This window comes from Schistocerca americana, chromosome 9 (genome assembly GCF_021461395.2).
Source record: "Schistocerca americana isolate TAMUIC-IGC-003095 chromosome 9, iqSchAmer2.1, whole genome shotgun sequence".
NCBI lineage: Eukaryota > Metazoa > Arthropoda > Insecta > Orthoptera > Acrididae > Schistocerca > Schistocerca americana.
The window spans coordinates 85295441-85311366 of NC_060127.1; positions in this window are offsets into that span (position 1 = coordinate 85295441).

Here is a 15926-nt window from a genome sequence, read left to right on the forward strand (position 1 = left end):
GTCATATCCCTGAATATTGATCATAACTTCTGAAACACCCAGTATACAGTAGCCATCGAAATATACACCGTACGGCGGCAATTTCATCACGTAGTATCTATAGTGTGATTGACGTCGGATTGGTGCTTCATGGTGTAACGCTTTGCATTTCCGCCTGTGTGTGTGTACGACGCATCACCCCTCACACTGTGACGAGACAGGCGAAACACCAGTTGGTAGCGGCGTGGTCTTCTAGTGCGTCTAAGCTGCGCACGGAAGATTGCTGGCTGTCCATATCTCAGCAGTGACGCCGCTGTTTCCTCGGCGCGAGACGATGTCGGCAGGCGTTGAGCTGCGTGTGCGTCTCGCATTACCCTACGCAGGAGCTACGCGCCGGCTCAGCACCGCTCACGCACTTCCTGCGGGAGAGAAGCTCCCAGCTTCTCGCAGCACAGCCACGCGTGTACCACAGTCCAACATAGACAGTCACGACACTCCTAACTACATTTTTAGTGTTTCCCACCTCAATTGGGAGAAACGGAACTCTTTAAAGGATCACTTCGTCTGCCTCTCTGTATGTCTATCTTTCTATCCCTTTTCTCAGGAACGGGTAGACGCTTCAATTGAAATTTATGTCACAAATTCAGGTCCACGGTCACTTGGCGATGTAGAAAAGTAAATCTCCTAAGACAGTGCAGTCAAAACATACGGCCATTTCTGTCACATATTTTGACTTTCGTAACCTCACTTATAAAAACCCACAGGGTTGACCTAAAATCAAAAAATTTGCCAAGAAGCAAGGTGCCACATTACAACCGAAGAAAAAAAATCAGGAAATTATTAATTTGTAACCATATCTCACGAAAAAATAAATTTTTCGCCGTTTGTTATCAGACAGTTTTTCTGTCAGTCTGTTGAGACTCCCTTTCTCTCTGGAAGCGTAGACGTATCACTTTAAAATGTATGTCACATACTGAGGTCTATAGTAACTTAGTGGCGTAATGAATCTAAGCTTCTAAGTCAGTGCAATCAAAACATACGGCTATTCATGTCACGTACTTTGATATTCGCAAATAGCCGGCCGATGTGGACGAGCGGTTCTAGGCCTTTCAGTCTGGAACCGCACGACCGCTACGGTCGCAGGTTCGAATCCTGCCTCGAGCATGGATGTGTGTGATGGCCTTAGGTTAGTTAGGTTTAAGTAGTTCTAGGTGACTGATGACCTCAGATGTTAAGTTCCATAGTGCTCAGAGACGTTTGAACCACTTCATATGCGCAAATACACTCATGAAATCCTACAGGCTACTTCGTGTTGCATAGAATCATGACATTTGCCTGGAAGCAAGGTTTCACAGTACATCCATAGGAAAAAAGTCCAAAAATTGGCAATTTGCAAAAATACGATGCAAAAAAAATTATCATTTATTATCAGATTTCGTAAAGGAAGGACAACCAGTGATAAAATTGCCTGCATTCAGTGGGTTATGGAGGCAAGAGAATTCGAGAAAGAGGTGTAGCTCTGTTTTATTGATTATGCCAAAGCCTTCTACTGTGTCGATTACAATAAATTATGGTAACTACTCAAAAATATGAGAGTTCCAGATCACCTCATTCATCTCATACGGAGTTTATACCGACCAAGAAGCCACGGTGAGGACTATGTAGGGAATAACTAAATGGATCAACTTATTTATTCAATCTGGGTTCATACTACGAACTTACTTATTTAATCTGTATGCATAGCACGTTCTGAGGAGTGCCGGGATAGATGTAGAAGAAACTGGAATTAAAGTGGCTGGGCTATATGTAGACAACCTTAGACACGCAGATGATCTATGCTGTTGGCGGAAAGGGGAAGAAGAGTTCAAATGGTTCAAATGGCTCTGAGCACTACGGGACTTAACATCTATGGTCATCAGTCCCCTAGAACTTAGAACTACTTAAACCTAACTAACCTAAGGACATCACACGCATCCATGCCTGAGGCAGGATTCGAACCCGCGACCGTAGCGGTCGCGCGGATCCAGACTGTAGCGCCTAGAACCGCTCGGCCACCCTGGCCGGCGAAGAAGAGTTACAGATTGTCTTGCTGAAGGTTGAAGAAGAAAGTGAAAAAGCTGCTCTTAGACTGAAAGTCGAGAAACGAAAATCGTGGCAACTACAACCATCATTCCATGGCATATAGGAGGTAAAACAACACTGGTACTATCTATGTTCAATTATCTCGGTTCCCAATTTCTAATGATGTTGACTGCAGCCACGAAATCAGCAGACGCTTCCTGCTTGGTAGAAAGGCAATGGTTAACCTTCACAAGGTTTTAAGGAGCAGAGATATAACTTTAGCAACAAAGATCCGTGTTGTAAGTACAATGATCTTTCCAACTGTATGGATATGAATCCTGGACCAGCAGAAAGGTGGAACGGCGAAGGATATACTCATTTGAATTGTGATGTTGGAGGAAACTCCCATGGACTGCAAGGAGAACGAATAGGTCAGTATTAGAGCAAATAAAGGGAGAGTGCTCCCTGGCAGGTCTGATACTAAAACAGAAGATCACCTACTTTGAACACATCATAAGAAGACATCTGGAGAAAAAAAAAAACAATGCTGAAAAAGATTGAAAGGACTAGGAGAAAGGGGCGTCAGAGGATGAGATGGATCGACGGCGTGACAGAAGCACTGTGTTCCAACGCGAAAAGCCTATGGGAGAAAGAGCAGGACGGAAGAAATTAGCGTGCTGCCGGCCGGAGTGGCCGAGTGGTTCTAGGCGCTTCAGTCTGGAACCGCGCGACCGCTACGGTCGCAGGTTCGAATCCTGCCTCGGGCATGGATGTGTGTGATGTCCTTAGGTTAGTTAGGTTTAAGTAGTTGTAAGTTCTAGGGGACTGATAACCACAGATGTTAAGTCCCATAGTGCTTAGAGCCATTAGCGTGCTTTGGTTCACGGAGCACGGACAGTCGGAACAGATTGAACGAATAGAGAGAGAGAGAGAGAGAGAGAGAGAGAGAGAGAGATCAGATTGCCTGCCCGTCCGTATGTTGATACCCTTTTTTATCAGGAGCATGATGAGGTATCAAGTTGAAATTTATGTCACACACTAAAGTCTATTGTCACTTGGCGTTGTAATGAATGTAAGCTTCTGAGTCAATGCAGCCAAAAGGTACGGCTATTTACGTAACTGAAAACTCGCGAATCAAAACTTATAGCGTACTTCCGCATCGCGACATTGCTACTCGCGTAGTTCGAGATCCAATGACTGTTAGCAGAATATGGAATCGATGGGTTCAGGAGGGTAATACGGAACGCCGTGCTGGATCCCAACGACCTCGTATCACTAGTAGTCGAGATGACAGGCATCTTATCCGCATAGCTGTAACGGATCGCGCAGCCACGTCTCGATCCCTGAGTCAACAGATGGGGACGTTTACAAGACAACAACCATCTGCACGAACAGTTCGACGACGTATGCAGCAGCATGGACTATCAGCTCAGAGACCATGACTGCGGGTACCCTTGACGCTGCATCACAGACAGGAGCGCCTGCGATGGTGTACTCAACGACGAACCTGGGTGCACGAGTGGCAAATCGTCATTTTTTCGGATGAATCCAGGTTCTGTTTACAGCATCATGATGGTCGTATCCGTGTTTGGCGCCACCGCGGTGAACGCACATTGGAAGAAAAAATGGTTCAAATGGCTCTGAGCACTATGGGACTTAACTGCTGTGGTCATCAGTCCCCTAGAACTTTGATCTACTTTAACCTAACTAACCTAACGACATCAGACACATCCATGCCCGAGGCAGGATTCGAACATGCGACCGTAGCGGTCACGCGGTTTCAGACTGTAGCGGCTAGAACCGCTCGGCCACTCTGGCCGGCGCACATTGGAAGCGTGTATTCGTCATCTCCATACTGGCGTATCACCCGGCGTGATGGCATGGGGTGCCATTGGTTACACGTCTCGGTCACCTGTTGTTCGTATTGATGGCACTTTGAACAGTGGACGTTACATTTCAGATGTGTTACGACCCGTGGCTCCACGCTTCATTCGATCCCTGCGAAACCCTACATTTCAGCAGGATAATGCACGACCGCATGTTGTAGGTCCTGTACGGGCCTTTCTGGATATAGAAAATGTTCGACAGCTGCCCTGACCAGCACATTCTCCAGATCTCTCACCAATTGAAAACGTCGGGTCAATGGTAGCCGAGCAACTGGCTCGTCACAATACGCCAGTCACTACTCTTGATGAACTGTGGTATCGTGTTGCAGCTGCATGGGCAGCTGTACCAGTACACGCCACCCAAGCTCTCTTTGACTCAATGCCCAGGCGTATCAAGGCCTTTATTACGGCCAGAGGTGGTTGTTCTGGGTACTGATTTCTCAGGATCTATGCACCCAAATTGCGTGAAAATGTAGTCACATGTCAGTTGTAGTATAAAATGGGTCAAATGGCTCTGAGCACTATGGGACTTAACATCTATGGTCATCAGTCCCCTAGATCTTAGAACTACTTAAACCTAACTAACCTAAGGACAGCACACAACACCCAGCCATCACGAGGCAGAGAAAACCCTGACCCCGCCGGGAATCGAACCCGGGAACCCGGGCGTGGGAAGCGAGAACGCTACGTTGTAGTATAATATATTGTCCAATGAATACCCGTTTTTCATTTGCATTTCTTCTTGGTGTAGCAATTTTAATGGCCAGAAGTGTAGTTTTTACGATACGGAGCATAGATAGTGGCATCAAAATCGGCACTAACTAAAAAAATAGGCCAAATGCTACTAAGTCTCGTGCACTTAGAGTTCCGTACAAACTTTATTATGTGCGTAGATTGTTCATCCATCCCCGGCATCGAGAATCTAGACGATTTATTCCTGTTACTAATATCGATATTAGCGAGATACGGATCCCGGGAATTGCAAGACCCCATCAAAATTTCTACAGTATTTTCTGAGCCTAGCCCGAACTTACCAAAAGAAGCGTCCAGAGAAATTCAGAGAGAGGAGATTCAATAAAATCCTTTCCATTTAGTCACTAAAACATGGCTACAGCTTACATTTTACGTTTGCATGATTCATACGCGCTCTGGAAATGGTACATTAACGGACTGTTTATCAACGTTTCTCTTGTAATCTATAGAGGCATACTGAAGAACTAATTTTCCTTTTAAGATAAAAAAATTGATCGTATACTGCAAAAAATGTTTTGCAGAAAGTCGTCGTATATCTACTCAAGAGCGAGAAGTTTTCTTCAGTACACATTTGGTGAATTCAGTAAATTTGGAACGTAGGAAACGTGTATGGAATACAATGCTACATTAGTTAACGTACCAAATAAGCCACCACAATATAGCTGAATGGAAAACCACACATACGTGATAAAAGAAAGTCAAAAGGCATTAAACTGTTTAACACAGAAGAAACCAGTTCCATAATTGTTACTACATATGGCCCATAAACGATAGCCTCCTTCAACATACTCGGTTTTGAAGCAAAAGTGCTTCAATTTTCAAGAATAGCCTTTCTTCGAAAAGTCGAGTGAAGTGTAAGAATGAGCGCATCATTAGACTCTTTTCAAAACTGTCACGCATCAGAAAAACTGCCTATCATAAGAAGAACGGACAACAGGAATATATGTTTCTCGTACATGATATATGTGTTCGTATTGCCGTTCTGCAATTCTGAACATATTCGAAAGTATTTCTTCCTGAGTAAGTTGCGGCTTATATCACTGAATCAGTGAGATTCACCTGCATTTTTTCACGATCATTCCTGTCTCTTGACAATTTACTGATCATCATAACACAAAAATGTAACAACTATTAGGTTAATTAAGTAGAAAAATAATCAAAAACAAACATTAATCTTAAGGCTGGATTTCTCGCCGCTAGGGTCGCTGGTGTCGTTCCGACTGTCAGACGGTGACTATTTTCGTTGTAGTGAGTGTCGCGACTCTGTGTGTGTTAGACTGGGCCTGTAGTTTCAGCGTGTAGGAATTTGGCTCAAAAGTCGCCTGTGGTCAACTTCGCATCAAGCCAAGTAGTGCCAACAGACAGAGATGAAATTGGAATGTCATTAGGTGTCTGAAGAGTGGAGACTTGGATCTGGTTCTGCTGCTTATGTAACATTTACGTACAGCATGAAGCTCTAGCGTTTCCCTTCTATACGCGTTTGCGACTCCGGTCGTATTAGCGGTGTCGTTATCGGTTCTGGCAAACAACCAAATCATCGTCAGATTATCTGTTGAAAAAGAAAGAATAGGTACGTACTACCTAACTCATACAGGACTTTTAAAGTTTAAAATTTAATCAGATGGGTAGTCCTGGTTCTTACTGTTGCAGATACTTTTAGGCCTTATGGATGAAAGTTAAATTGTTGCGACAGGTTCCGCATCAAGTCTGTTTGCGGTATTTATTTTTGTCGATACAGAAACTGAGAACTTTGATTCATACATATACGCAGTCCTTTTATTTGGCCATAGAGACATTTAAACACAAGAAATGCTACATTACAATTTGTTTGGAAGTTTCATGGTAAACATTAGTTTGCGTTGTGTCCTGGTACGCAGTTACGTAGGCTTAACACTGGACTGATTCGAAATAAAACTAGTTTTACTTCAGAGTAAACTAAAACGAGTAAAGAAAATATAACACAGGATACACAGTGGTAGTATGGTACGAAAGCCCTACTGGTAAAACAAGAAGGAATGATAAATCGTCATTGGTACACATTTAGAATATTCAACTCCGTCCATATTAACGACTGTTGTTGTTGTTGTTGTTGTGGTCTTCAGTCCTGAGACTGGTTTGATGCAGCTCTCCATGCTACTCTATCCTGCGCAAGCTTCTTCATCTCCCAGTACCTACTGCAGCCTACATCCTTCTGAATCTGTTTAGTGTATTCATTTCTTGGTCTCCCTCTATGATTTTTACCCTCCGCGCTGCCCTCCAACACTAAATTGGTGATTCCTTGATGCCTCAGAACATGTCCTACCAACCGATCCCTTCTTCTAGTCAAGTTGTGCCACAAAATTCACTTCTCCCCAATCCTATTCAGTACCTCCTCATTAGTTGTGTGAACTACCCATCTAATCTTCAGCATTCTTCTGTAGCACCACATTTCGAAAGCTTCTGTTCTCTTCTTGTCCAAACTATTTATCGTCCATGCTTCACTTCCATACAAGGCCACACTCCATACAATAACTTTCAGAAATGACTTCCTGACACTTAAAGCTATGCTCGATGTTAGCAAATTTCTCTTCTTCAGAAACGCTTTCTTTGCCATTGCCAGTCTACATTTCATATCCTCTCTACTTCGACCATCATCAGTTATTTTGCTCCCCAAATTGCTAAACTCCTTTACTACTTTAAGTGTCTCATTTCCTAATCTAATTCCCTCAGCATCACCTGATTTAATTCGACCACATTCCATTATCCTCGTTTTGCTTTTGTTGATGTTCATCTTATATCCTCCTTTCAAGACACTGTCCATTCCGTTCAACTGCTCTTCCAAATCCTTTGCTGTCTCCGACAGAATTACAATGTCATCGGCCGACCTTAAAGGTTTTTTTTTTTTTTTGTCCATGGATTTTAATACCTACTCCAAATTTTTCTGTTGTTTCCTTCACTGCTTGCTCAATATACAGATTGAACAACATCGGGGAGAGACTACAACCCTGTCTCACGCCTTTCCCAACCACTGCTTCCCCTTCATGTCCCTCGACCCTTATAACTGCCATCTGCTTTTTGTACAAATTGTAAATAGCCTTTCGCTCCCTGTAGTGTACCCCTGCCACCTTCAGAATTTGAAAGACAGTATTCCAGTCAACATTGTCAAAAGCTTTCTCTAAGTCTACAAATGCTAGAAACGTAGGTTTGCCTTTCCTTAATCTAGCTTCTGAGGTAAGTCGTAGGGTCAGTATTGCCTCCTGTGTTCCAACATTTCTACGGAATCCGAACTGATCTTCCCCGAGGTCGGCTTCTACCAGTTTTTCCATTCGTCTGTAGAGAATACGCGTTCCTATTTTGCAGCTGAGACTTATTAAACTGATTGTTCGGTAATTTTCACATCTGTCAACACCTGCTTTCTTTGGGATCGGAATTATTATATGCTTCTTGAAGTCTGAGGGTATTTCGCCTGTCTCATACATCTTGCTCACCAGAGGGTAGAGTTTTGTCGGGACTGGCTCTCCCAAGGCCGTCAGTAGTTCTAATGGAATGTTGTCTACTCCCGGGGCCTTGTTTCGACTCAGGTCTTTCAGTGCTCTGTCAAACTCTTCACGCAGTATCGTATCTCCCATTTCATCTTCATCTACATCCTCTTCCATTTCCATGATATTGTCCTCAAGTACATTGCCCTTGTATAGGCCCTCTATATACTCCCTCCACCTTTCTGCTTTCCCTTCTTTGCTTAGAACTGGGTTTCCATCTGAGCTCTTGATATTCATACAAGTGGTTCTCTGTTCTCCAAAGGTCTCTTTAATTTTCCTGTAGGCAGTATCTATCATACCCCTAGTGAGATAACCCTCTACATCCTTACATTTGTCCTCTAGCCATCCCTGCTTAGCCATTTTGCACTTCCTGTCGATCTCATTTTTGAGACGTTTGTATTCCTTTTTGCCTGCTTCATTTACTGCATTTTTATATTTTCTCCTTTCATCAATTAAATTCGGTATCTCTTCCGTTGCCCAAGGATTTCTACTAGCCCTCGTCTTTTTACCTACTTGATCCTCTGCTGCCTTCACTATTTCATTCCTCAAAGCCACCCATTCTTCTTCTACTGTATCTTTTTCCCCCATTCCTGTCAATTGTTCCCTTATGCTCTCCCTGAAACTCTGTACAACCTCTGGTTCTTTCAGTTTATGCAGGTCCCATCTCCTTAAATTCCCACGACTATAAATCTAAATTTACGATAAAACATCCTGTAAGAATCGTGTTAGAAACTGCAGAGAGGGAATTGAATATCTGTGCAGGTCTCCAAGTACAATCTAGTCAGGCAAATAGTTTACAAGAATCAGATTTGTGTATGACTGTCACACGTGTAGGCACATCAATATTCAGATACATGCATAAGGGAGTTACACGGTGACATACATTTAAAGGCTGAGCATTTCATATTCTTCTGAGTAGCACTTGGGAGTATGATCAGTTAACTGAACTTTTGGTGTTCTACTGGAAATGTATGAGCGCCATCTATCACTGCATAAAACTTTGAATCATTTATTTCATTTCAATAACTAGTACACCATCTTTAAATCTGTCCTATCTCTTTTAAATAGCATTACTCTTTAAGAGATACTGTTCAATGTTGATATATAATGTCAACTTATAAGTAGCTATTCAGTACATGGACTACAACTAATAGACATGTTCCTTGTTTTCTGTTTCAGGTGAGTTTCAAGCCTGATTGCGTCGCAGCAAACTTCTTACCTCGTGTTTGTTACAAACTTGTAAGTACCACTGCAAATTTTTTATTGAAGTAGGGGTTGTCAGTATCCCCATTTTGACGGGTTTAAACCTTCTCCGTTTTGAATAACATTTCACGTGATATAGTCCGTTCGTTACGCGAGAGCCTGCCGCTGTGGCCGAGCGGTTCTAGGCGCTTCAGTCCGGAACCGAGCTGCTGCTACGGTCGCAGGTTCGAATCCTGCTTCGGGCATGGATCTGTGTGATGTTCTTAGGTTGGTTAGGTTTAAGTAGTTCTAAGTTCTATGGGACTGAAGACCTCAGATGTTAAGTCCCATAGTGCTTAGTGCCATCGTCATGCGAGGGTTTAAAGTAAGACGCACTCTTGTGATCTTAATTGTACTTAAAAAATTCAGTTTTTAGTCCGAAGAAGAGACAAATTGCCAGATGTGCGCTAATCACCCGTTGTATTCAGTAGCACGTCTGAAGTTGACAAACAAAATGGCTTTAGTTATTATGCATTTCGCGAAATGTTCTTACAACTGGATCCGTCGTCAGACGGCAAAACTAGCGAAATGCTAGTGCCGAGAAAGAAAAAAACAGAAAGAAAAAAAACAGAAAGCCGAGTGTAATAATGGATGCCGTAAGGTTTTGCTCGTGGCTTAATAAAGGTACAGGCGACTAACACTCACTGTACTGAAAGCCCCTCATGTCTTTGTGTGGATCTCACAGAGGCGAACGTGGCTTTAAAAGTAGAAGTTAAAAAATCCAGACTTTGCACTAAATAGAAGAGACAGGTTCGTAAAAAGTCTCGACTTTTAGAGTAAGCCTTTCAAAATCGGTTGAAGAGTGTTTTATGGATGTAGCAGTTACTATCACAGCTGTTGCAATTTTTGTTCTGTTCTGGCTCTAATGCCTTAATGCCTGACAGTATGCTACAGAGACTTCAGACGTCACAAACCTGTGTAAATTGGATCGTAACTACCAGGACTGAAAGTCTCTGCAGGAGCCGTTTTCTTTTTCCAAATGTGACAGGGAGACACCTTCTTGTTATCTACAGAAGCGTCAGTATAACCGCTGAGTCGTATACCTTTCAATAAGCTATTCTTTATATAGTCGACTTACAAATCGTCAACGCCCAAATATGCTGTATTACGGGCAGCCAAAGCCGAACTGTAAACCTCTTCGCACACGATATAAAGAGAACTCTCAGTACAGAAAAGGACCAGCGTCAGCTGATTCATCTGTAATAGATACCAGGACACGTTTGTTTTAAGGATAACGAATGTAGCGCTACCATACAGTGACTTTCATAATACACTCGCTAGCCAAGCAAAATAGGGAAGGAGAATGCTGTCTGTGTTTCTTACGATTTGTGCGTGTGTGTTGCCCGTGTGTAAGCTCTCCTGGCCTCAAACTACTTCTCTCTTACCTGCATGTCGTAATCTTCACTGTGCTCGATCTCGCTGCTAGGGTAGCCGGTGAATCATGCGAACGGTAGCGAGTGGCAGTTCAGTGGGTTGTTGAATTGGGGAAAGTCTATGGCTGATATGATAGTGGGGACACTCTACTGATGGTAGCAATGGTATTTTTTGTTGTTAGAACGATTTTTTTATGTTTCACGGTATTTTATGAATTGACAGGAATATTGTTCTTCTGTGGCTGGTCCTTTGTCATTAATATATCGTCTTCATATCTACTGCATTTTGCACCTTCCTGAAATGCTACACAATTTATGATCACAACTTTTTTCTACCCTTTTTTACTTATTTATACGTGCCCAGAACATATATATATATATGTGTATATATATATATATATATATATATATATATATGTGTGTGTGTGTGTGTGTAAATATATATGTATGTGTGTGTGTGTGTGTGTGTGTGTGTGTGTGTGTGTAAATATATATGTATATTTGTGTGTGTGTGTGTGTGTGTGTGTGTGTGTAAATTTATATGTGTATGTATGTGTGTGTGTAAATATATATGTATGTGTGTGTGTGTGTGTGTGTGTGTGTGTGTGTGTGTGTGTGTGTGTGTAAATATATATATATATATATATATATTCCACGTGATACCCAGGAATTTCGCTGTACGAACTGCCTTATCATTGACGACAACCAGATCATCCATAGACCTGTTCTGCCAGTTCCCAGCATTTGAGTAGGTGCTGGTGATCTTGAGTTTCACCACTCTCACACGGACGTATCCCCATTTTTTCATGTTTACCTTACATCGAGATACTGCAGTTACAGTCGCCTGAGAACTTTCCATGTCTCGTATGGGAGGTGATGACTAGCAGCAAGTTCGTCTGTAGGTTCATCCCAATGTTCCTCTGATTATGAAGTACGCCAGGGTTATGTCCTACACATTGCAGGTGGTGTCTGAATTGGTTGTGTTGTCTGCAGTAAACTTTTTCTGGATTTCAGTCTGTGGCATGTTCATGTCCAAAGAGGGAATTTCTTTGGTCTGTTCCTGCTTCTTTACTTCTGTTCCAGCTGCAGTTCTACTTCGGATGTCTGGAGGTGCTACGCCCAAGAGAGAACAGATTTTGTTAACCGCGGTTGCCCGCAGGCAGCCTGTCACAGCACTTCCTGTTTTATTTAGAGCAATATTTACCTGTTTAGTACGTCTGGCGTTCTGCCACATATGTGATGCATATTCTGCAACGGAGAAGCACAAAGAAAGGGCAGATGTGCGGAGGACATCCGGATGTCCTCTCCGGTTGTTGCGTGTTAGTTTTCGAATAATGTTGTTCCTAGCATAGTTTCATTTTTGTATCTGTGCAGTGTGTATTGAAGGTGACGCAGCGGTCCAAATTTACTCCCAGATATTTTGGAGTGCCGCAGTGTGTTAGTTGTTGACCTCTCCAGGTTATGCTCAGATTCCTCCTGGTCTCTATGTTCCGTAAGTGTAATGCCTTTCAAGGGTTTGGACTCAGGTAATTACTATCATAATAGTCATATAGTGGCTTAAGACCTGTAGTTAGTTTTTCTTCCACCTCGGAGGTCACAATAGCTTAATTTTTTCCACACTTCTATCATTACCCTACGTATTAGTAAATAAATGAATAAAGAAATTGTGTAAAAAGTAAGCAGTGGCAGTAAATGTTTTCTCAGCTACAAAGATCGAAGAGTAAGGTAAACATCCAACTCATTCGCTATATGTTCAAGAAAGTTTCACCAGCTGATTATGCAAGGGGGCCTAATTAAAAAGAAATGACTAATATTAATGAATTAACGCAATAATTTTACTACCTGTGTGACCGGTTACGAATTCTCGTAACCAGTTGGCTCTGACTATTATTAGCAGGCAATCTGACTGCATAAAATAAAAATAAAGAATGACAAGGAATTTCCATTAACACAATTGATTAATTAAGTCCCCTGCAACTATAAAAGCTACTACACAACAAAGCACAAGTGTAACTGTTCTGTGTGTGGTAGTGTGACTCAACGTACATGTATCTGGCTCGGTTCTTTCTCAGTACGACAAAATATTTTAAACACCATTTACAATCAACTAATTGAAAAACCAGAAATACTATAATTGCACATAGAAGCCGGAATTACATGTCTAATAAATGAACACGAGCCAGATGGTTTGTTGACTGTACCTGTGAGCAAGAGGGATTGTTATTAAAGAAGACTGTAATACCTTTTTACCTCATTATATATTGACGAAAATATTCCATTACACAAACATCATAAGTCAAAAGCCCACTCCTTTCTCAAATATATTCTGACAATTGCATCTTATTCCATCTATACATTACACCAACCGAACAGTACAACATTTCAGTCAACACTCAGATCGTCTACTCTCTCACCCAACAGAACAACGACTGCCCTCGACATCCTCTGAACTACTACTGCACCAGTGGAGGCGGCGGAATAATAATCTTTGGCGCAATCTCTGGCGCTGTGACTCAGTGTAGCCACCTTTCAATTAACACTCACCGAGATCACGAAACTGTTCCAGGGAAGTGTGATAGAACAGCTCCTGTTCTTCCCACACCTAAATTTGTCGGATAGCTTGGACAGTAATCTGAGACTGTTCGCTGAAGACGCTGTTGCGTACTGACTTTAGCAAAATTTTTATTTCATGCGATGCGTAGTAGTTCCGTAAAAATATGGATGAATGTAAGTTAATGCAGATGAATATGAGAAACATTCGTGGTATAAACATGGGTGAACATAAGTTAATGCATATGAATAGGAGAACCATTCTTGTAATTTAGAATACAGTGTTAGTGGCTTGCTGACACCGACGCGTCAATTAAATATCTAGGCGTAACGTTGCAAAGTGGTATGAAAAGATGGAACAAGCACGTAAGGTCCCCTGCCAGTAATGCTACTTGTCGTACTGTGGTAGGTTTCAGTGTGCGTATGGGGGCGGTAGAATGTCGGGTAATTGGATTCCGTTCCGCTAAGCACACTAGGTGCTTAGAAGAATCGAGATTTTGCTTCCCTAGACAACTATTGCAGAGAGATGGTGAGTCTTCTATTAATGTCTGATTTTGGAGCTGGCGTACTGTACACATTTCTTCAAGCAACTTTCACGAGCTTCTCCATTGTCCCATCGTTGTTCAGTCGAATTGTTTGCCATAATTCCATTTCATTATGGTTTAATAATATATTTGATATTACTATATTTACATCTTTTCAAAAAGGGTCTTTTTAACTGGATAAATAATTATTTCATTGATTATGGCTTCACATACAAATGTGCTGTGTGTTAAATTACTACTATTTTGTGCTATTCTGTTCGTGTTATAAGTGTATACTAACATTATGACATTAATTCTTTTTCTTAATCAATTTAAAAGTTTCCACACGTCAGTATGCACAAACATATATTTCAGTAGCTTGGAACTTGTGGTTGCTTTCAACATACAGCAAGGTCAAGTCAGCCTTTCTCAAAGTGTCTTCTTCTGATATACCTTGCTAATTTATGACCCTTCTCATTCACTAGATGCTTTTCTGTGCTTGTTCGGAAGCCGGAACTGAGACAGGCTCAGTACATGTACTGCCCTGTGACCAACTAGTTCATGTGAGCAGAGGAAAAGTTAATTAACGCAGATTCTTTAATAGTTCACTTTCAATCCTCTATTACTATGCTTCCTCAAAGCAAAATCTGTAAGTTTCTTTTCTTGTGACCGCCAATGCAATGCTTGAACTACAAGACACACTTATCAAAAGAAGCGGAGTGAAAACCAGAAAGAAAGAAAAAATAACACTCGCAACATCAGACCTGGGAATTTTGTTTAGTGACTCCCTGTGCTGTTACTACCAGAGGAATTTTCTAAAATTTGCCAAATAGCACTACACTTAAAATATAGACAAAAATCAGTATAAAATTTAAATCCATGTCTTTTTAGGGAACCCGACGACTCTAGCAACAAGTTCGGCCACCACCTGATAAGTTTCATCAGAAAGTGGTGTACGACGCAGATAGCAATTGTAGAGCAGACATGCCACTAGTTAAAATTAAAAATGAGCGTGTTATCTGTGGAAACGTAATAATAACAACAGCTGGAAGAAGGGAGTGGAAATACAAACAAATATGCATTATGTAGATTTTGATACTTTTGTGAAGATTTCAGTGTTCGGCATGTTTTTGCTGTGTGTGTCGTATTGTATTTCACAATAATGTTCCATAATAATTAGTACGATGCGATGCGTAATGGGCATTTATTATGCATGTATTTTATAAGGAAAAATAACAGCCTAAAGAAGTGGTAATACGTAGTTTATTAATTTCACTAAAAATATATTTAATCATTAATCTGTACTTGTCTTTCTCGAGCAAAGCACATGTAACGTAACATAAAATGTACAATAATAGGTTAAAATTTTTTAGAAAAGCAGTAAATTACTCTTTTTTAGCGCACTGAACAACACATCCTTCACATTCCATTGCTTCGACAATTATTGTATGGAAACCATCATCTCTTTGATGTGAAATTTTTCTTTTTTGCAGTATTTACATTCACAAACATTTTCAGAACGATAATATCTCGTACAGAGTTTGGATTATGGCAAAAGTACGTGAAAGAAATCAACCATTAGTTCTACACGTACGATTGTCAAAAATAACAGTATTTTCCTAACACTTTTGCAGATTGTCATTGAAGCTTCTTTATTAATTAAGAGTATTTCTTTCTACACAAATCTTACGATGGCTTTTATGTAGTGATCTTAGAAAAGTATGTGCAGAAATTTATTAAACGCCATTAGTACTGTCTTTCTTTCTACCAATTCTGAAGTAGTTCCGGAAAAATGTATCAACACTTGGCTTGAAACGGAAAATTTTGTGAAAGGGGACGAGCGTAATAAAACACATCGTTAAACATTTTTTCACCTGAATCATTTGATAATGAGGCGCTACCAGTTTTTAAATTTCCTCTGAATTTACAATCTAAAAGAAAAAAAAGGAATTTAACGAATGAAATCGGTACTACAGAAACATTTATCTATGGGCTTAATAATAAGTGTTCTCCAGTACGGTGCACATCTTGTCCTAATGG